Below are 22972 nucleotides of genomic sequence, written 5' to 3' on the forward strand. Positions count from 1 at the left end.
ACGTTACAAATGACATTTTATAGCATGTATTTTGTAATCTGTAGTGGAATACATTTCAAAAGTAACCCTCCCAACCCTGCATATTCATGCACAAGTCCACAGAGCTTCAGAGTGTCTGATATCAACATACAGTGAAAAAGATTAAAAGCAAGCTCAGTTAATATAGGTACTCCACTAAAATAACGTAGAATTCTGCTCGAAATGTCATATTAGTGCGTAGATTACATTTCAGGTACGTTTCCTGGGAAACACACAAATTTTTGTACTTTATCATCATGCCAAGGGACTAGGGAGTGATGTATGTAGTCATGAAATTAAGGTGTAAACGGAAATGTCTCATTTGCAGCGTATTGTGAAACCGTAGCATCCCAAACTACAAGCTACTCAAACTTAAAATTAAGATACAGTCAAGCTACTCTTTTTTAAAAAAAAAAAAAAAGTAAACTACACTACAAGCTACTAACAAAAAGTTACTAACTTTATTAAAGCTATTTAAAGAAGAATGCAGAGATAGCGGATCATTGAGGCTAAGATTTTTGATAGCATAGCATGTCTGCTTGCAGATTTTTCTTCCATTCTTTGTGGATTATTATGATATTGTTTGTCAGCTGAGGGCGCTGTTGTGCCACTGTTGAATTTGACAGCCACATGAACAAACAATGCTGCTCTTTTGCTTGGTTTTGGTCTCAAAATTATCATTGGAGGGTGGGGCTTTGGAATGAGGAGCGTGGCTAATTCAACAGCTCAGTCATTTGAAAGCTTCAGAATGCTAAAATCGCTTACAGCACCTTTAAACAAATAGGGTGACAAAATTAAACTGAATGGGAATTTATACTATGAAATACATTTAATAAAATATTACTCAAAATGTAATGATAAATAGCTGAGCTGTTGTAACGCTACTGAAAAATGTAGTTAAGTTATTAGCGTCGCTGCTTTTAGTTAACTACTCAACACTGCTCGCTTGAGCGCAGGTGTTTTGACATGCGTTTTTTTTTTTTTATTTGAAGTTCTTTTTAATTTGACACGGTGTTTAAACAGTGCCGGTCCTGAACGAGACGCTGAAGAAAAAGCGAGACATGGTGCAACATGTGTCAAAGACATTCGTCCAGCATGTGTTTGCATAGGAAAACAATGGGAAAACAGAACAGACGCGTGCAAAAACACATTCGGTGTGAACGGCCCCTAACTCGTCTGTTCGCACATGTCTGTGAGTGAGAGCACGTGCATGAAACAAGTTCGGCAGGCCGTTTTTTTTTTTTTACAAACCCGACCCAAACCTGAAGTCCTACTTGAACAACTGACCCGAACCCGGCCTGAAACCTGTCGGGTTCTCTGGTCCCGTCGGGTCCAGGTCGGGTTGCAGACCTCTATATCTTAATACCAGTTGTAAACAGGGCCTTAGATTTTGCATCCTAGATTTTCAATGTGGACTCTTGGACTTTTGAACCCTACTGTATACATAATAGACTGTTTACACCTCAAAAAAAAATTTTTTTTAATCTTGCACTAACTGTAGTTTGTAGTGATAGATGTGAAGGCTGGTTCAGAATAATAATAATGCAAATACCGACCTTATGTGTGCATCTAAATGTAATTGCGCCATTTCACTTTCAGCAGACTGTGGTTAAAAGCTGCTCAGAAATGCTCTGATATTGATTCCTTTTCCTGGTAGAGACATCACACCTTTATAGACTGATTATGCTAAACTCGGTTATTGTATCAATTCTGTAATTCCTGCTTTAGGCTTCCTTTTTTGTCTTGATAATGTATTGCAAGGAACAACAGTGGATGGTCAGCAATACTTATTGGTTTATTTGAAGTCCGATACATCCCTTGTTTACTTGCAGTAAACTTTTGTTTCTCTTAGAAGGCTTTAATACATCTCATTATCAGAGGTTCCTTTTATAGCTAATGAGAACAAGCAGTTATTTCTTTGGCCTGGGCTTTCAGATCTGTCAACATTGATGGGACCACTTGACCATCAGATTCAGACAAAGTTTGCTTTGCCCTCTCCTGCTTCACGCTCATTCAAATTTATTCGAAGAAACACAAGCCAAATGACAAATTGGTTTAGTTTGTCCTTGAGCTTCTTTACTGCTTTGTGTGGAGGAGAGGAAACGGCCCCTCAGAAAATCAATGTCTGACAGTAAAATATGGGCATATTTAAATTGACTGGAGAAGTTGCAGCATTTCACCAGGGGAAGTCCTTATCATGCAGAAACAGCCATGAAAATCAGAGCAAAATTATAACGTGTGCTTACAGTCACCAGCTTAGATTTATGAACCTACTTTACATTATTCTTGAGCGCTTTGTCTTGTCAAGAGTACTCCACTGCCCACGAGACCAAAGCAATGCTGTCATGTCGCTTGGTGTGTGTTTGATTATGCACTGAAGCCAATAAACATGCAAGTATACCTGACTGATACACTGTCCCACTGACCAATTCATTTGCACTCACTGATTCTTGAGATAAAGGACAAAATATGTCTTACAAAAAAAAGTCATAATAATAAAAATACTGGAAAAGTTAAATCTAAAGGAAATGTGTATCCTCAGGGCATTTATTACTTATATTTTTGAATAATTTAATTAGAATTTTTTTAAATGCATGCTCTATACTTGGAAGCACATGTAACTTAGCCTGTCCTCAGCAAGAGGTCACAATGTTAAACTGCCAAGCAAAGTAATTTCCATAAAAAACTGCAAAGATGTGTTTTTACAATCTTGAATAAATCAGACAATATCATGACCAGATGTAACTCTGAGGACTCCTTTCCCACTTCCTGCCCATGGTGGATGCCATGGCTCCAGTGTACAACACATGGTTAAGATGGAAAAATATTAAATTTTGTCAGAATTTTCAGAATAATGTGAAAACAGAGAAAAAAATATATACAATGTATTTTATCACTTAACTCGTTTACTGAACACTAGATTATTAAAGATGTTGCACTCTTGGATGGATCATATTAAAATAGCATAGTTTAGTGTGTCTGAAGGAGTTGACACAAATGACAGTAAGATGTAAGTTATGAAGTGAATAAATGTCAATTTTCAGAAAAAAAAAACGTTTTTATAAAAACCTGTTCCCTTACAACGTTCGTTATGTTGGAGCAGAGTGATGTTTTTCTCTTAAGCCGGAAAGAGACCCAGGACACTGAGGATGAAGGGCTCCAAAGAGTGGCTTTTATTAGAGCTCAAGCAAGCACTGGTTGTTATACAAATGAAGAGAGATCTGTAAAACAACAGCTGTACTTGTACTTTTATACCCTCTAAATGGGTCACGGGGGTGTGACCACCCAAGTCATGAGATGTTCCTTTGCACGTACACACACACACTTAAAGTCGGTGAATTGTCACACATCAGCACTTCTTGCAGAAATACAAGTTTCCATACTTATCTCGGGCAAACACAGAGAATGTCATGAAAAGGTCAATGCATGGAATGACAGCAAAGTAATAAAACATTTATCAATATATTGATTTTATATCTCACATTATCCCCCAAGATGCCCAGGTACCTGGAGTATCTACGAAGTTAAGTCAAAACAACTTCTGGTAAATTTTGTAATTCTAGTCTATATCGTCGAGGCTCACTCAAAGACCATGGGTGGAAAAATACAAGAGATCTATCTAACTCATGGGTTTCCCCTCCGCTTGGTGTTATCTTTCTTTTAGGAACTATTGTGAGTTGATTCTGGGCGGTCAGCCAAGAGATCCAGCCTTTGCTCGTTTGGTGCCAGCGGACGAGTCAGCCCTCCAGGGTCTGGCAGTCAGGCCTGTGTCCAAACAGCCTGCACATCCAGTTCCGGGGCGTGTTTTGAGTTGTCCTTCTTGGCGGACTCCCCGTAGTTCAATTTTGATGTTTTACCTGTGAACATAAGCACAAAAACATAGGCAGTAATTTGTTTTACAGAGGGTTGACCAGTGTATTCACTCCTCCCTGCAGTTATTTGTTTCTTTTAGCACCAGCAGTGAGTGGTAGAGCAATCTAACAGAGACATGGAGTGGTTGAACATCTTCACTGAGTAGGGTGGCCCCTCACCTTCTAAATAGGCGAGTTCTTCCTGACAGTTCTCTCATGCCTCTAGTCTCTATCCCCACCTCAGACTGGCCGGCAATGAGAGCCGTGTACCCAATGTCTCTTTCCCTGAACCTTTACCGCAGTAGAAGTGAGTAGCAGAATAGTATATGGTCCTTCCCACTTTGGCCCTATCACATCTCTTAAGTATTTTAACAAAAATGTGTTGTTCTGGGTAAAACCCATGAGCTGCACTCCCATCATTTTGTTTTTGTGCTTCCTTAACCTGCCCCTCAACTCCCTTCACTGCTTCTGTTAGTCACATACAATAGTTGATTAAGGTGTCAGAGGTGAGGTGGGCGTCAGCTTTTCTCGGGTCAATCTGTCTTGGCACATTCATGGGCCTTCCTGTGACCACCTCAATGGGGCAAAGCCCTGTCGATTTGTTATGTGCCCCCCTAATAGAGTATAGAACCATAGGGAGAGCTTCTGGCCATGGTATTCCATCACTGTGTGATTTGTGCAATCAATTTTTGATGATTTGATTTACTCTCTCTACCATACCACTCGACAGTGTGACCAGGGCAATGAAAGTCCCAGTCAAGCTTTAGCATTCTAGCTACTTCCTGACACACTGTTTCTGTAAAATGCGTACCCTGGTCTGAGTCAATTTTTTTTTTGGTAAACCCCATCGTGGTATGTAGTCTTGTACCAATATTTTTGCAGTCCGAGCGGCGGTACTTCTGTTTACCGGAAAGGTCTCAACCCACTGGGAGAAAGTTTCTACAATCACTAACACTTCTCGCTTACCCTGGCATGGTGGCAGACTGGTGTAGTCTACTTGTAGGTGTGTATAAGGGCCTGGTGGTCCGGGTAGACTTTTGACCTCTGCAAACCACAATACCTGCAATTCCCTTTTTTCGGCCCTCTTTGAACATTCCCTCCACCTCTCTGTCCAGCAGAGAGCGGTTGGAGGGCTCTCAGTTGAGCGTCATCCATTAATTTGGACGTGACAGTTTCACAGGTGCTTATGGTCTCTGTACTACTAGGCGGGTCTCCTAGAGACAGTTTAAGTTGTATTAGAGCTGCTTTTGCGGTGGGGAGCAGGCCTGATAGCCAATGTTTCTGTCAAATCGCTCACACAGTCATGAGAGTGTGTCACCAGGAATGATGCAACATTTCCTGGTGTTGATTTGTGTATTTTGATATTTGACCCCTCTAGTACTGTGGACCACCGCACCCATCATGGTGCTGTAACACGGGTCACCTGGCCTATAGATAGTAACACTACCACGGCATGCGGGCAGTATACATGTAACTCTGAATCTAGCACAAAGGGTGTAGTTAACTCTACTGCTAAGAAAGTAGCTTGCATTGCTCTTAAGCAAAGCCCCCACCCCAATGCCACTGAGTCTAGCTTCTGACTGTAGTAAGCAATTGGTTTCTTCCTGTCCCCCCATTCCTTCATGAGTACAGCAGACATAAAACCTTTTTCTTCAGCAACATAAAAGTGGTAAAGCTGACCATATCAGGGAATGCCCAGGGCTGGACTAGCTACAAAAAGGTGTTTTATATCCTTAAATGTTCGTAATTGGTTTTCATCTAAAACTATGGGTGTTTTGCTGTTAGGATCTCCTTTTAACAGTTCATTGAGTGGCGCAGTATGTTGTGCATAGTCTAGGATCCAATTTCTACATTAATTACACATGCCCATGAAAGCTCTCAGATCTTTAACAGTCGATGGGGAAGATATTTCTTTGATCGCAGCTGTTCTATCTGGTAAGAATGCTTGAGTGCCCTCAGTCAATTGCTGTCCTAGATAAACTATGGCTTTTTGTCCTAGTTGAGCTTTCTTGAAGCTTGCTATCTGTCCATTCTCATACAGAATGTTTAACAGTGACTCAACATCTTCACTCTGTTGTTCCAAATCTGTGCTGCATATTAAAATGTCATCTACGTATTGAATTACTGTGGATTCAAGATGTAGGTCAGACAAATGCATTTTCAACGCTGTATGATAGACAGTAGGGCTATTATGGAAATCCTGTGGGAGCCTAGTCCACGTATATTGACTACCTCTGACAGTGAAGGCAAACCGGTGTTGAATATCAGGATGGAGCGTGATGGACCAGTATCTGTTAGACATATCAATTACTGAAAATATTTTCGCATGCTGTGGGTCCGCTGAAAATATAGTACTGGGGTCAGCGACTAATGGGGTCATTTTATCTACACATTTATTTAGCTCCCCGGTAATCCATTATCAGGTGCCAGGAACCATCCGGTTTTCTGACTGGCCAGACAGGGGAATTACAGGGAGAGGTGGTTTCTTTTAGAATACCTTGTTTAGTAAGGTTCTCTACCACCTGGATAATCTGATTTTCTGCCTGTTTGCCATTTGGATATTGCCGCATGTAGGGCGTTTGTGTGCCTGTGATTGTAGCAGGTGGCATGTTCAGGTGACCACAGTCATTTTTTGCATTCAACACCTCTCTAGTCAGTGGAAAATCTGGTACTAATTTTTGAGGTATTGCTGTTAATTGTGCTCCTGTGTCTACCAAAAATTCAACAACATATGTCTCATTTACCTTGATGGCTTTTACGTAAAAGCCATTAGCCCTATGTTCAGCCTCTACCCCCCAAGGTAGAGCCATCCATTAATATATGCTCCCACATTTATGCTCCCAGATATGCTCCCACATTTCCTGCTGTTCTACAAGCAGTTTGGGCTTCCTCATCATCTGCTACCATGCCACTGTGAGCTATCCAAGCCTCCGTAAATTGTTCGGTGTACTCGTCGACGGGCTCCCATCCATCCCTCTCATTATCAGAGGTGGTGTGATCTAAGAAATCGGCCATAGCCGCTTTTACATTTCTGAGCCTTACTACCCCCCACTGACGTCATGGCTGTGCTGCAAGCATCCCCGTATGAGTAATTATACACATCTCTATACTTTAGAATCTTATCTAGGGCATCTGTAGGCTTCCCTACAGGATCAATCTCTTTAGCTAGGGCACAGACCATGCGGGCTCGAGAGCTGTGTACACGTAATGCACCGTCTGTTCTTCTCGACCCTGTTCTTCTCGACCCAATTCAGATGACAAAGCTGTCAATTTAGTCTACATAATTTTTTTTAGCCCTATTGTCACTTTCCTTCTTTTGTTCCTCTACATGCATTCAAATCTTATTCAGAATGACCAAATCCCACTGCAATTTAGTTTTCTTATTAAAAACCCCTTTTTACCTTTTCTTGTATGCTTGTTTAATTTTTGGAGCTGTCCACCTTTCGCCTACATTTTAACAAGATGTTAGATCAACTAACATATTTTTCATGATTTATTTTAAACTCATGGCTTTTTGTACCTGCTCGACACATAATGTTTGTGTCTCCTCTAAGGAGAGATCGGATCCCTTCATCCCTGGATTTGATGTCTCTAGCTTCTCTGTCCCCTTTTTACTCATTTAGATAAAGATGAAACTAGGTAAAACTGTCAGCAACTCACACACTGCATGTACCATAGAGGTACACAATTCAGCGACTCCAGTTCCTCAGCACGCCAGGGTCTTTGTGGCTTCCAGAACCTTCATAGTCTTTCAGTGTGAATTCTTCCCAGATTCCCTCAGTTCACCGTCTTCTATCCTGCAGACTATGCCAAGAATGATGGAGCAGAGTGATGTTTCTTTCTTAAGCCAGAAAGAGACACAGGACACCAAGGATGAAGGGCTCCAAAAAGTGGCATTTATTAGAGCTCAAGCAAGCACCAGTTGATATACAAATGAAGAGAGATCTGCAAAACAGCAGCTGGGTACTTGTACTTTTATATCCTCTAAATGGGTCACGGAGTGTGACCACACGAGTCATGAGACGTCTGTTTGCATGCACACACACACACTCAAATGTCAGCGATTTGTCACACATCAGCACTTCTTGCAGAAACACAAGTTTCCACACTTCACTTATCCTAGGCAAACACACAGAGAATGTCATGAAAAGGTAAATGCATGTAATGACAGCAAAGTAATAAAACATTTATCAATATATTGATTATAGAGCTCACATTTACCCCCTAAGATACCCAGGTACCAGGAGTATCTACAAATATGCTTCTGTGTCGAAGCACAGCCGGACAGTTACGTCAAAACAACCTCTGGTAATTTTCGCAATTCTAGTCTACATTACATTGCATTTAAAATTACCAAATAAACATGATTTTTATTAGAAAATAAGAAGAAAGCAAAAGCTTGTCTAAAAACATGGTGGATGACATTGATTGCTAAGGTAGGATTGGTCAGTAACAATTTTAAGGCGGGTATTAGCGAAGGGTCAATTCCTGAATATCCTTCATGACTGCTGAACATGCCCTCTGTCCAATCACTTACTCTCCTTCACACAACACAAAGTTTTAATATTGTTTATTACATTGATCTTTGGAATACTCCATTCTTATTGGTCAATCGCTGCATTCATTATATCTCAATAATGACTGTTGTCTTATAGCAACAGGTTATAACTGACCGCTTATTGGGGAAACTTATGTTTCCTGCATACAGTAGCTGTTTTCATATTCATGGTCTCTCCGCAGTCTTGTGTACATTTATTTATTAATTCTGATGTGTCTTGTCCATTTATTTATATGGTACCTAACCGTGGAATAAGCGGAATAATGTACAGTTAGTACTGACTGAAGATTTTGATGAGACTTTGTTAGGATTGTCTTCAAAGTTTCTGCCAACGCAGCAGGACGTCATGCTGAATATTCAACTCTGAATTATCCTGTCTGCTGATTTACAGCCTAATTGGCTTTCTTAACTGTCCTGATAATGAGATTATATGCTTCACAGAGCAGCAGATCCCTTTTGGTCTCCATATCTGTAATGTAAATCTCCTTTTCCTGTTTTATTGATAGTGTGGTGCTCCACTGAATATTGCATCCAATCTATGCATTGCATGCTGTACCTTCTGTATACTTTTTCTTATTTACCATGCATATACAGTAACTCATTAGATTCTGACATTTTATTCAGGTCTTTGTAAGTTCTAAACACTGGTTGGAATAGGGTGGAACCTTTGTGATGTCTGGGGACATTAAACTAAAGTACACACCACAAACACGCGCACAACAGCGATTCCGTGTCAATGATCAAGTGAAGGAGAAAAGACCTCTTAAAGGGATAGTTCACCCAACAATTTCTCCCATCATTTATTCACCCTCATGCCATCCCAGATGTGTATGACTTTCTTTCTTCTACAGAACACAAATTAAGATTTTTAGAAGAATATCTCAGCTATGTAGATCCATATAATGCACGTTAATGCTGGGCAGGCCTTTGAAACTCCAAAATAGTCAGCCTAAAGGAAATCCGTAAGACTCCAGTGGTTTAATTAATGTCTTTGTAAGCGATCCAGTTGGTCATGGGTGAGAACAGGCCAATTTCACTGTACATCTTGCCATTGTAGTCTCTAGACACGATCGTGATTTCAAGCTCGATAACACTTCCAAGTGCTTGAAGCATACGCAGAGCGCTAGATGGCACTGTTGGAAGTGTAATCGAGCTTGAAATCATGATCACCAAGGAGACTTCTGTCAAGATGTACAGTGAAAGTTAGGGATGCATGATTTTTCATGGCCGATTCCGATTGGTGATTTATTTTTTTATTTTTTTTTACAAGCAAATGGGCCGATTCTGATACCAATTGCCGATATTTTATTTTTTATTTTCTGTTTAATCAACAGACAAGAAAGAGTTCATCAAAAAGATGTTTATTTGCTCTTTTACTGGCCAAACTGGCCTTAAATGAAAAAATATCTGTTGTTATGTGAAATTAGAGGCAACAACTGCATATTAAGCACTAGTGGTGCACCGATCAGGAGATTTGAGGCCGATGAGATTTCCAATTTTTTTCAACACTAAGATCGGCCGATACTAATTTTTTTTTTTTTTTTTTTAGTGCCCTTTGCCACACTTTTGCAAGTTATATGCTGCAGTTATGTTTATGCCCCACACAGTAAAATTACAGTAACACTTTACAAAAAGGTTCAATTTGTTAATATTATTTAACAACATTACTGTAGTTAACATGAACTAATGAACTTAATGTTAGTTACAACATATACATTTTTAAAATCAAAAGTTGTACTAGTAACATTAATGCACTATAAACTAACATGAACTAACAATGAATAATTGTATTTTTATTAGCTAACATTGATTAATAAATGCTGTAAAAATATATTGTTCATTGTTTGTTCATGATACCTAATGCATTAACTAATGTTAAAGAAATGAAACCTTTTTATTAAGTTTTACCAAAATTACATTAAAATTACATTAATTGTGAATTGCTAACATTGTATTGAAAACAGTTATTAATAGTTCTGTTGTCAATATCAAAAGGTCATTGTGACATACTGGCAACCGGTAAAAACCATGAGAGCATCACACACCGCAGAGATACATTAAAAAAAAAAGAAAATAGATCCATTAAAAGCTTTAAAACTGCTCCAGAAATCATTAATATGTATGATTTGTTTACTGTTTTTGGCATCTTGTTGTAACATATCACAAATTATCTTGAAGACGTGGTGCCATTATTGAAGGTTAAACAGTTATATCTGTTATTAGTGGTAATGTGACCAACATTAATCTGATTTAAATTGGGATCCTCACAGAATAGCGCTGAAATGAGTGACAGATATTGTGAGCACCTAGAGAGCGCACATGTTTGATTGACACAGAGAGCACTCATGTTGAAGGGAGTGGAGCTAAAAGCATGATGGCTCAAACAGTCTCTATAGATCAACACAACGTCTGATTGTCGTGACTCACATCATTTATCATGTATTTGCATGTTTATTTTTTGTTTAGTTTGTTTTTAGCAGCCTCTTTATACTCTTCCTGCTCACTGTGCAAAGAGTCAGAATTACTACCGTAACGACTCTAGAAAATGAGCAGCTTAATATTCATACATGTGTAATTCTTACACATTTTTAAAAACAAACCGACATATTTATCTGAATTACAGCATGTCTGAAAGTTTAAATTCGTGAATGCTTAGAACTGCCAACTGATTCCGATCGGTGGCCGGTCAATCGGTGCACCCCTAGTGAAAATTATATTTTGTTTTTTTCTAACCGAAAACCAACTGGACCATTTCAGTAGACATTGATTTAACCACTGGAGAGAAGTGGTAAGGGTTTTCACCTGAGATTAATTGCTGCTGATTGTGATTTCTTTGTTCACAGTGAGACGGGGAGATAAAAGGCTGCCCAAAACCCCAGAGAGGGAGAGAGAACCCAACTGACAAGCTGTGTGTGTGTGTTGGCCGCTGTCAGCTGTTTTGAAAGCTTTACCGTCACACTTGAGGTGGACATATTTAATTTATAAAATAAAAGTGACATACCTGAGTTTGAATCGCCGTTTCCCGCTTCCTCATTTCATTGAACCATTACATTGGTGCCGAAACCCAGGAACACGCATTTGACCAAGTGATAGTGATTGATGGTCAACGTCTTCAGCTGGACATCGCACCCACATATCCATATTTTTCAATTATAAAAGATTGGTTGTATAGAGTGGCCTGCTAAAACCATGGAGAGAGGTGGTTCCCGTATCCTTGGTGATGGTAGTTCCGGAGAGGGAGGAGCTTGGTCCAGAGATGAGTCTAAAAGCCAATCAGTTTACCCTGATCCCTTGTGGAGACCTCCACTCGCCGTCACAATGTACGGAGGTTGCCAGATTGCAAAATAATTTATCTGACGTGTTCTCGCCTCTCCCCGACTGCACTAATCTCATAAAACACCACATCAAACCCCGGGGTTATTGGTACATAGTCGGCCCTACCGGTTACCTGAACACAAAACAGGTAGTACGGGAACAATAAATGCCATGCTCGATATGGGTATAATAGAAGAATCCCACAGTGATTAGGCCAGCCCAGTAGTTCTGGTACCTAAGAGTGATGGCTTGGTCCTGTTCTGTGTGGATTATAGGAAAGTCAACGGGGTGTCGAAATTTGACGCAAATCCAGTGCCTCGTATTGACGAACTGCTCGATCTGTTGGGCATGGCTCAATTTTATTCGACACTGGATTTAACAAAGGGATATTGGCAGATCCCCTTAACGCAGATGTCTCATGAGAAAACGGCCTTCTCCACACCATTCGGGTTTCATCAATTTGTAACCCTTCCGTTCGGTTTGTTTGGGACCCCGGCTACGTTTCGGTGTCTTATAGACAGAGTCCTCAGACCGCACGCTGCGTATGCCACCGCTTATTTGGACGATATCATTATTCATATCATACAGTAATGATTGGCAGCGGCACATGCAGCATCTGAGGGCAGTTCTAAGGTCACTATGGCAAGTGGGGCTCACAGCAAACCCAAAGAAGTGTGCAATTGGGTGGGTGGAGGTACGGTATCTGGGGTTCCACTTGGGTCGTTGGCAAGTGCAGCCCCAAATGTATAAAACCGCAGCAATTGCGACATGCCCAAGACCAAAAAGGAGGTGAGACCATTCCTGGGGCTGGCTGGCTGGCTATTATCGAAGGTTTGTGCCTAATTATTTGGATGTCACCAGCCTGCTGACTGATCTCACTAAAAAGGGAGCTCCAGACCCGGTCCAGTGGACGGAGCCATGCCAACAGGTTTTCACGCGGGTAAAAGCTGCACTTTGTGGCGGGCCGCTTCTGCATTCCCCTAACTTCTCACTTCCTTTTGTTTTGCAGACAGATGCATTGGACAGGGGGCTGGGTGCTGTACTGTCATGAAGGTGGTGGAGGGGGAGGAGTGCCCGGTGCTGTACATTAGTCGGAAGCTCTCTATGAGAGAGACTAAGTACAGCACCATAGAGAAGGAGTGCTTGACCACCAAGTGGGCAGTCCTCACTCTCTGCTACTATTTGCTGGGACAAGCATTCACCCTCTGTTCAGACCATGCCCCGCTCCAGTGGCTCCACCACATGAAGGATGGTAATGCCCGGATCACTTGTTGGTATCTGGCACTCCAGCCGTTTAAGTTCGAGGTGGTCCACAGGCCGGGGACTTCCTCTCTAGAAAAGGGGGGGGAGTGGGCAGGCCGGGTTGGCCGACCTGAGTCGGGCGGTGGGGGTATTCGAAGGCGAGGGCATGGCCAAGCGTTAGTCTGGGGAGAGAGGAAGCGGTAAGGGTTCACCTGAGATGAATTGCTGCTAATTGTGATTTCTATGTTCACAGTGAGAGACGGGGAGATAAAATGCTGCCCAAATCCCCAGAGAGGGAGAGAGAACCCAGCTGACAAGCTGTGTGTGTGTGTGTGTGTGTTGGACGCTATCAGCTGTTTTGAAAGCTTTACCGTCATGCTTGAGGCGGACGTGTTTAATTTATAAAATAAGTGACATACCTGAGTTTGAATCGGCGTTTCCCACTTCCTCATTTCATTGAACCATTACATCACCATTTACTTGAATTGTATGGACCTACATAGCTGAGATATTCTTCTAAAAATCTTCTTTTGTGTTCTGCAGAAGAAAGTCACAAATATTCGTCGAATGCAAGATAAAAAATGCACATTTGAAAGCGAAAATGAGCATTCGAATATTGGATGCGTGCCAAGCACTGACAATGACTTGCATTCTTGGACTAAAACAGACGCAGTGCAATGAATAAAACAGAACACGGGTGTCTCATGACGCATTTTAAATGCTGAATTTCCTTTTAAATTGACACAGTGTCTGAAAAAATGCATAGTTTCTACATGAGATGATGAAAAAAACCACAAGGACGGTCAAAGACATCCGTCTAGTGCATGCTTTCATAGAAAAAGATGGATGCGTTTGGAGTGGACACCCCCCCTGAGATGGAGGTCATTGGTGGTTGTGTGTTGACTATAGCTGTGTCTCATTTCGAAAGCTGCGTCCTCAGGAGGTCGCATTTTTCAGCCGCATACGTCATCAAGGCTGTCTCGTTTCAGAAAAGTGAGTAGGACACTCTGAATGCAGCCTTCGAAATGCGACCTTCTTTCACGGGAATTTGGAGGATGCATGAGGTGTATCCTTGGTGCGCACTCAACCCACAATTCTTTGCTTCAACTGAAATTAACTCTCTTACAATTTACCTCAGACATTCCTTTCCAGAGGGACTTTGTTCCCTTTTCACTCAAAGCGCTTGCGCTTGTTTAAGAGTGGCATGCTGTCATAGCAACCATAATAAGTTCTGTTTCCGCTTGTCCTACGAAGGCTGTCTATTTTAAACAAGGCTTGTTTAAAAGAGGACACTCTGTATACCGCTGCCTTCAAAGGATACGTCCTAGCTAGCACACTTCCTCTATTGTCTTCCTCTCTTATCAGCATCTCGCTGCATAAGCATTAGGTACTATATATACATTCAACTGTATTTAATGAAAAACACTCTGGTACCACAGGTATTATAAAGCTTGAGTCTGTGGTAGTACTATGGCACTGGTATACTGCAGGTATTGTGTGCAACCCTAAGTTAACATATAACCATCTTTTGAAGCATTTCTTGTCTTGTTTTACATTTTATTTGAGAATATAAACTGGCTAAATCTTTTGACTTTATAATTTTACACACATTTGTTAACAGCCAGATATGTTCTTTGCAATAAACAGTTGCTATAACGATGTTGAGTGGTTTATATTGATATAAACAGTGTGGATGTAGGAGAGAACATCAATTTAAAAATCAAGACGTCTTGGAGATTTTTACCACTACCTGGAATAATGTCTTTAAAATTGGAATATAATTTGAATATTGGAAATGTTTCAGTGAAAAATTCAAATTTAGTTCCTCAGCCCTGTTGACAGCACTAATGGGCAGTGCCAGCCCTAAAAGCAAAACAACGTTCTCTGCAGCGCTTTTCATGTGGAGTTCAAAGTGGCATGGATCATGTGATTACAGCTTCATGATTGCCGTAGCGAAGTGTATAGTTATATTAATATGGTAGAGGATGAGGATTAAAAAAAGGTAAGGCCGTTTGCAATAAGCATACAACCTATGAGGACTAGTACTTTCAATTAGTCACTTACACTTTGGGAAACGTTTAATAATGTTACTTGAATTGGTGCTATTTTAGTGCATTTCTATCTTTATACTGGGGAATGCTTGGTAAATTGTTCATAGAATATTATTGTTACTAATTATTTTCTTTTCTTTTCTAAAAAGGAACTAAATGCATTTAGAGAAGTACATACAGAGTCAAATTTCAGCTCTTTCTAAATCTGCGATTAATTGCAATTAACTATGAAAAATCTTTCGATTCATTGCTATTAAATATTTTAATTGAATGACTAATTCATATACATGTAATCCTTGATTATGACAAATAGATAAAACACTTTCTATGCAGGTCTGGGGTGGTTTATGCTGTTCATCAAAAAAACTGGTGAACTGGGATGGGTTATCATCCAAAATCGTCTTTATGGTGAAGCTGGTAGACCTGGTAAGTCTTGCTGTTAAAGCTACTTAAAAAGCCTGCTGGGGACACCACCATACTAGTGCCCCATCCTCGAAACCGCATCACGTGCAGCAGCAGCACATGCTGATGTGTATCCATTTTTAACATGGATGTGAGAGGCTGCATGGAATTCCTGTGTGAAAATGTTTTTTAAGTGATGATTAGACCTTCCCCTAGATACTCTGGATGACCCCTCACTTGTCTTGTTTAGTACTGGTCCACTAGTAGCCTGCAGTGTATCTGCCACATTAAGAATGTATGCATGGCTGATTGAAAACATAACTTACTGCTTTTTTGTTTAATAGTGCTGCAGGAAGTACATTTTGAGATGCTGCACAAGATTTTACTTTTGCCGTTAAGGAGAAAACATTCAGTTCTAAATGTTTCAGTTGGTTTATGTGAAGGATATTCATATTCTTAATATTAAGCCAATTTCTCAGATAAAGATAAAAATCGGCATCAAAAGGTTGATTGGTTTGTCCACTAAAATCGTTCTATGTCTTTTGAATATCCAAACAGCTCCCCAGTGGCCAGAGCTGGAATTACAGTCATACACACAGGTAACAGTACTGGAGACCCTAACTGTGTTCTTTCACTTCTTTGAATGGATGCAACATAAAAGGCATAGAGCCTCCTAGCCTTAACAATCCTAAGACCAAAACAGTTCGTTCACTTTCTTCTGTGCAAACATAATATATCTCTAGATTAAAAGAGATGTGATGTCAAAAGCACAGTGCAAAAATGTTGAGTTCTAACACAGATTTGCAGTGTGAGTAGGCGCAGTCTTAGGGTGAATTCCAATCGAAAGTGTGGATCCCTAGCTCCTACTCAGTCCATGCTGCCACTTTATTTTTAATTGGAAAGTTCCCTCAATAATGTAGTAGCAAAATTAATGCTTACAGCTGTTAAAGTTGTTGCAGGATATAAAACCTCAAAAACTACATCTTGCTTACTGCCTCTTTGTGTGGCGTTGGGTAAAAAAAAAAAAACACAAAAAAAACATGTACATTAAATATGTGAGGAATAATTCCCATTGATAGTCCATGGGTGTACAAGAGCAACTTGGGGTTTTAAAATCCCAGGTTAAGTAAATAAATTACCCCAGGTTTCAAAATGAAAAGCACGGACGTGCCTGCCAGGATGACAATTCCTCAAATGGATGACAATTCCTCAGAATGACCATTGCAGGTAGCCTTTGCTAACGGCCTTGTGGAAGTGTCTTTTGTGAAGGGGTTAAGTTGCTCAATTTCACTTGCAACAACACTTTGAATAGTGCCCTCTTCTCACAGTGCCTTTCAATATTGTACGCAAAACTGGAAAGCACTTGCAAAAATCATCTGAATTAAAACAACATCCTGTAGACAGGGTGCGCAGATTTATAATAAATAATTACTCGATTTGCTAAAGTCTGCGAGGTAAGTGCCATCAAATCCTTGGAGTACATCTTTGCATACTTTATGCAATGTTGTTTGTGGCACTCAGTAATGTTTTCTGTATAACTGTTCAAAATCTAGGGGGGGCAATGCCCCTCCTTACTGTATGTAACTTTGCTCAACATGGCTGGTTAGGACAAAAACTCTAATTAACAGAAAATATACTGTACCTTTTATAATGTGTTGTTTGCCGTCAGGTTAGGACACGGTGTGACTTTAGCTGCGTTCAGCCTCCTCTGTCTATCTCTCTTAGTTTGATTGAGGACTCGATTTCAAATAAATAAGGCTTGGCATAGAAATGCATCTATCCTTCGACTACAAACCCATCAGACATATTTAGAAAGTTAGGTTCTCTGGTTTGTGTGCAGCTGTGTTGTGTTCTATTGTTAATATTGCTGTAATGGACCTGCTTTTAGATTAACAAAACGTGTTGTCGCTTGAATGGCCCATTTTACAAGTGGAGGCTGCTTGAACGTGCTCTCGTGCAGTCTCATGAACGTGCAGAGGAGAGCAACGGTCGGTCAACAGTTTCACTAAATAATACATTAGATTTTGGTTTGTTTCTCACCAAACCTCATCGTATGCTTTCATAACAATCGCGAGTCTCGTGGAATAATTTGCTAGACTTCTGAATTGTACTTTTGCATTCTTTTGAAGCTTGAAGAGGTGGTCACCATAAACTGCCACTGAATGACATCACTGAGCACAACATTTTTTCATAATTTCTCCCTTTGTGTTAAGAAAATAAAGACAAATGGGGTTATAACAACACAGGGGTAAGTAAACAATGACTGAATTTTAATTTTGGGGTGAACTATCCCTTTAACTTAAAAAGAACTTAGAATGTTTTAAGCGTGTCTCGAGACACCTGCGTTCTGTTCTTTTTGTTGCGCTGCATCTTGCTTTTTTAGAACACATTCGGTTTGTACGGTCTCTAAGTAGGTCTGTGCAATATGGACAAAAATGTAATATCGTGAATCTTTTGATAGACATTTCGATTGCAATTTTAATTACAGTTTCGGCGTGTTTTTCCTTATTTAGACATTTTACATAAAAAATGCATTTTAATGTTCAAAAACATTTGAAGAGGGTAAAATGGTCTTTGCACATATAATAGCTGATACCATTGGATTTTTCTTTGTGCCTTTTTGTTTTTTCTTTATTCACCTTTCCGATTTCTGCTCTGCTTTCTCACTTGTACCTTTTTTGTGCACTGTATTCTGATTGCCGAGATTTTGTCAGTGTGCGGAAGATGTGCACCGGATGTGCATCGGAATGGTGAATTAAACATCACAGAATTCTGAAAAAAAAAAATTAAAATAAAATTAATTGCAGCTTATTGCAATTTAGAAATTGCACATGCTCTTGTCTCAATTTTATTGTGATTATAATTTATTGCGCAGTCCTATCCCTAAAGCAGAACTGCATCTCTACCTCTACAGCCTTGTTTTTGTTGGTCATATGAAAAATAATAAAAGTTTCATAGAAATGCACACTCCACATAAAATGACTTGATAATGTTAATTTTTACTTTAAAATGATCATATTCCTTATCAGCTGTATCATTTTACAGTTTCAGTTGACATGCTACCACAATAAGCTTAAAAGTTCATAAGGATCTAGCTTCTGTCACCCATCCACACAAGTGTAGCCCATTAAAACTTCATGAAGACTCAAAGCACACACCTCTTCTAGTCAAGATTTGATCACTATGTCAATTACCTGCGCGTGTGTGTGTATGCGCACCAATCCACTTTGATCCTTGGGAATCACTACTCTTATTTCTAGCACCATTTAATATCTGCAGCTAAATGTGAATTGATCTGTATCCTGAAATGGAAGATGATTGGAATGTGATTGTTTCCTGTGCACTCTGCTTCCCATCTCTCTCTCTTCAACTTTAAATGTCTTTTGTCAAGAATGTTGTTCAGATTCAGGCCACTGAGCCATGTCCTGCATTAGGAATATAAATAAACCCATTATCTTACGTTTGTCAAATCTCTGCTTATATTTAAATTTATAAAAACATCTTAAAGTCTCATCCTTCATTGATAACACGATCACCAAAAAGCTAGCACAACACTTGTCTGAGACGCTCGTTTAACGTCGGAAGGAAATTTAATGGACTTGAATATGGGTCGTAAGGTCTTGTCAAGAATGGATATTCTCCTTAGCTGAATAAATTGATTTCCCCTGAACAGGGCCGTAGCAAGGTATCTGGGCCCCCTGACTGTAAATTGCTCAGGGCCCCTTTCCTGTTAAAAAATACGGTTTAGAATTTGTTGTAGAATCGTTACCACCTTTCACCCCACTAGCTACAGCCCTGCCCCTAAATAATTCTACATATACAGTTGTGCTCAAAAGTTTGCATACCCTGGCAGAAATTGTGAAATTTTGGCATTGATTTTGTAAGTATGACTGATCATGTCTTTTATTTAAGGATAGTGATCATATGAAGCCATTTATTATCACATAGTTGTTTGGCTCCTTTTTAAATCATAATGATAACAGAAATCACCCAAATCAAAAGTTTACATACCCTTGAATGTTTGGCCTTGTTACAGACACGCAAGGTGACACACACAGGTTTAAATGGCAATTAAAGGTTAATTTCCCACACCTGTGGCTTTTTAAATTACAATTAGTGTCTGTGTATAAATAGTCAATGAGTTTGTTAGCTCTCACGTGGATGCACTGAGCAGGCTAGATACTGAGCCATTGGGAGCAGAAAAGAACTGTCAAAAGACCTGCATAACAAGGTAATGGAACTTTATAAAGATGGAAAAGGATATAAAAAGATATCCAAAGCCTTGAAAATACCAGTCAGTACAGGCTGCTCTGGAAAAAGATGGTGTGGTTGTTTCAAGGAGTACAATATTTGTTGATCCCTCTCCAAACATAGCGCTTATGGTTGTGACCATAAAGCTCTATTTTGGTCTCGTGACTCCAAATTACAGTGTGCCAGAAGCTGTGAGGCGTGTCAAGGTGTTGTCGGGCATATTGTAACCGGGCTTTTTTGTGGCATTGGCTCTCTGGCAGCTTGACGATGCAGCTCATTTTTGTTCAAGTATCGTTGTATTGTGCTCCTTGAAACAACCCCACCATCTTTTTCCAGAGCAGCCTGTATTTCTCCTGAGGTTACCTGTGGGTTTTTCTTTGTATCCTGAATTCTTCTGGCAGTTGTAGCTGAAATCTTTCTTGGTCTACCTGACCTTGGCTTGGAATAAAGAGATCCCTGAATTTTCCACTTCTTAATAAGTGATTGAACAGTTCTGACTGGCATTTTCAAGGCTTTGGATATCTTTTTATATCTTTTTCCATTTTAATAAAGTTCCATTATCTTGTTACGCAGGTCTTTTGACAGTTCTTTTCTGCTCCCCATGGCTCAGTATCAAGCCTGCTCAGTGCATCCACGTGAGAGCTAACAAACTCATTGACTATTTATACACAGACACTAATTGCAATTTAAAAAGCCACAGGTGTGGGAAATTAACCTTTAATTGCCATTTAAACCTTGCATGTCTGTAACAAGGCCAAACATTCAAGGGTATGTAAACTTTTGATTTGGGTGATTTCTGTTATCATTATGATTTAAAAAGGAGCCAAACAACTATGTGATAATAAATGGCTTCATATGATCACTATCCTTAAATAAAAGACAGTTTTTTTGCATGATCAGTCATATTTTCAAAATCAATGCAAAAATTTCACAATTTCTGCCAGGGTATGCAAACTTTTGAGCACAACTGTATCCTTTGTTAGCTTGCCACACCAGCTAAAAATACTGCAATGAGTGGGCTAAGCAATCTTTAATGGTGGGTAAGGCTGATTGTGTGAGTTGGCTTCACAAACATGTAACACCATTTTAACATTTAATGCAGTTTCTTATGCACGTATTCTGTTGCAGAAATATAAAGGATTATAGGCCTATTTGATGATTTAAGTGACACTATTTCATAATAAGATGCCATTAGTCTTGCAGCTGCATTAACATCAAATTTATTTCCAGTTTTTGAAGGTTATACCGTGTAGCCCTAAGCATTCAAAACAAACACATCTGTCAAGTGAGTCATAGAGTTCATGTGATCATATAAACTAAATTCCTGTCACATACAGTGGCCCCCCAAGGTACTTGAACATTTAAACATTTATAAATGTGATTTGCATGACATACGAAAAATATCAAACCAACTGGCATTTATTACAAAAAAAAAAAAAAAGTTAAACCAAGCAAACTTCGAGAAAAAAAAAAATCACAAAAATAGGTTTTTAGATTTTAAAACCTAAAACGGTAGATATAGGCCTACTGTTAAATATAAGATTGAAACTTTCTGGTTGTGAAACTTAGTGGAGCATTTCCATAGTTAATGTGATGAACTGCATCCAGGAGCTATTACCATTGTGCCCTTGCCTAGAACTAAGCATCTTACCATGGTTGCTCCATGGGGACTGTGCCTGTAGTAGGTGCTGTATAATGTGATGCACTTTGGATAAAAAGCATCAGCTGAATGACAACTTGCTATACTTACACATGAAGACGAACAAGAACATAGTATTTATCATATTACCTAACAGATGAAAAAATAATAATAATAATAATAATAAAAATAATATATATATATATATAAGTATTAAACGTGTAATACCTGTGCATTGAATGCCATAGTAAACACATGTGGGTCATAAAGGACCCACATATGCATTCTAGGGTTAATAATGCAGACTCTGCTTTAAATAAAAAAGAAAATAAATTCAATAAATGTTAACAAAAAGTCAGTTGACATGGTCAAATACACCTTAATTAAGGAATACCTGGAGTGTAAGAAACAATAATAATTTTTAAAATGTTTTTAAAATGCACATTGCAATTATCTCTAGATATTAAATAACTAAAGAAGACACTAATTAGAGCATGTGAAATACACAGCAACTTCGAAGTATTTTTGGAGTTTCTCTTTTAACAACACATGCCTTGTGACAACGATGTGAGGTTTTATGTGCAAATTTAAAATGTAATGTCGGTTGTCATGCTCAGTCAAGGGTAATAAATCCTTGTATCTCATTAAGCTAATCCTTTCACGAACGCATGAGTTTAAAAATTGCCAAACAAAAACCTTAACAGGTCAAATAATACACAAGTTGTAGCAGAAGAATTAATGCAAGTGATTTGATCAAATAAGAAGCTTCACATTTCTGTGTTTAAACCCTCCAAAAATTGGCCCCATTCACTTCCATTGGAAGTGCCTCACTGTAACCTAGATTTTTGCTTTTTCCAAAGAAAAGGAGGGACGAGTCGAAATAAATTTTTGTGGTAAACAACATTATGCCACAAATGCTGTCCATTGAGCTTAACTTGTATTGAACACGGAATATTCCATTAAGCTGCACTTCAAGGAGAAAAACTTAGGCTTAGCAACTTTCATAAACACAAACTCTCAAATTGGCCTTCTCTCTTCCTCTCACCCTATTTCCAATAGTTTCTCATTCTTCAATTCCCTCTCTGAGGATGATTCTTGATTGACAGTCTGAAGTGCTAGCGCAAGATGAAGTATTTTGAGGGTCTTTAGCGCTGCAGTTCAGTCAGAGAGCAAAGCTTTGACTCTGACAAGAGAAAGAGTTGTGAGTGTTTCCCCTGTTGTTCAGGGCTTCATAGTTCTGACAGCTACAGCTTTACAGAAGCCACTTGTCTCCTGCTTGTGTCATTGAGCCAAGCGTGGCACAGTACCAGCAGAATGCTCTGGAAGCTTAGCATCAAATTAAATCAACTGAGATGCAGAAAGCTCTCAGTGGCAGGCGACGTTAGAATAAATTATTCCACTGGTGTCTTTGCAGTGTTCAGTCTTCGTGAGTAATTATAGCAGCATTGAAACTTAGACGATGTGTTTTGAATAGCACGGAGGCGAGATTATACTTTGTTTGTGTAACGTCAGTTGCATGGTGTCTCTGAGCTCTGCTTGTTTTAGTGCAGGCGGATTGGCGCCAAGCAAGTTACTTTTTGATACTGAGACTGCTTGGTTCAGTGTTTTTGACATCCTCAGCCTTGAACATTTCTTTGAGTCTTTG

The 22972-nt window shown here is 39.5% G+C and overlaps 1 protein-coding gene across 3 annotated transcripts in view; it reads left to right on the forward strand.

Moving 5' to 3' along the window:
- LOC127449160 (PTB domain-containing engulfment adapter protein 1-like) overlaps window positions 1-22972 on the forward strand; it is a 95430-nt gene that overhangs the window by 42910 nt on the left and 29548 nt on the right. Inside the window, exon 2 of one of the 3 annotated variants that reach the window (XM_051712396.1) lies at window positions 11271-11391. The exons of the other annotated variants lie outside the window; for them this stretch is intronic. The gene's annotated coding sequence lies outside the window, so the exon portion shown is untranslated. The remainder of the gene's footprint in view (window positions 1-11270; window positions 11392-22972) is intronic. 3 annotated transcript variants of the gene reach the window in all.

The sequence above is a fragment of the Myxocyprinus asiaticus genome, chromosome 12 (assembly GCF_019703515.2).
Source record: "Myxocyprinus asiaticus isolate MX2 ecotype Aquarium Trade chromosome 12, UBuf_Myxa_2, whole genome shotgun sequence".
NCBI classification, from domain to species: Eukaryota; Metazoa; Chordata; class Actinopteri; order Cypriniformes; family Catostomidae; genus Myxocyprinus; species Myxocyprinus asiaticus.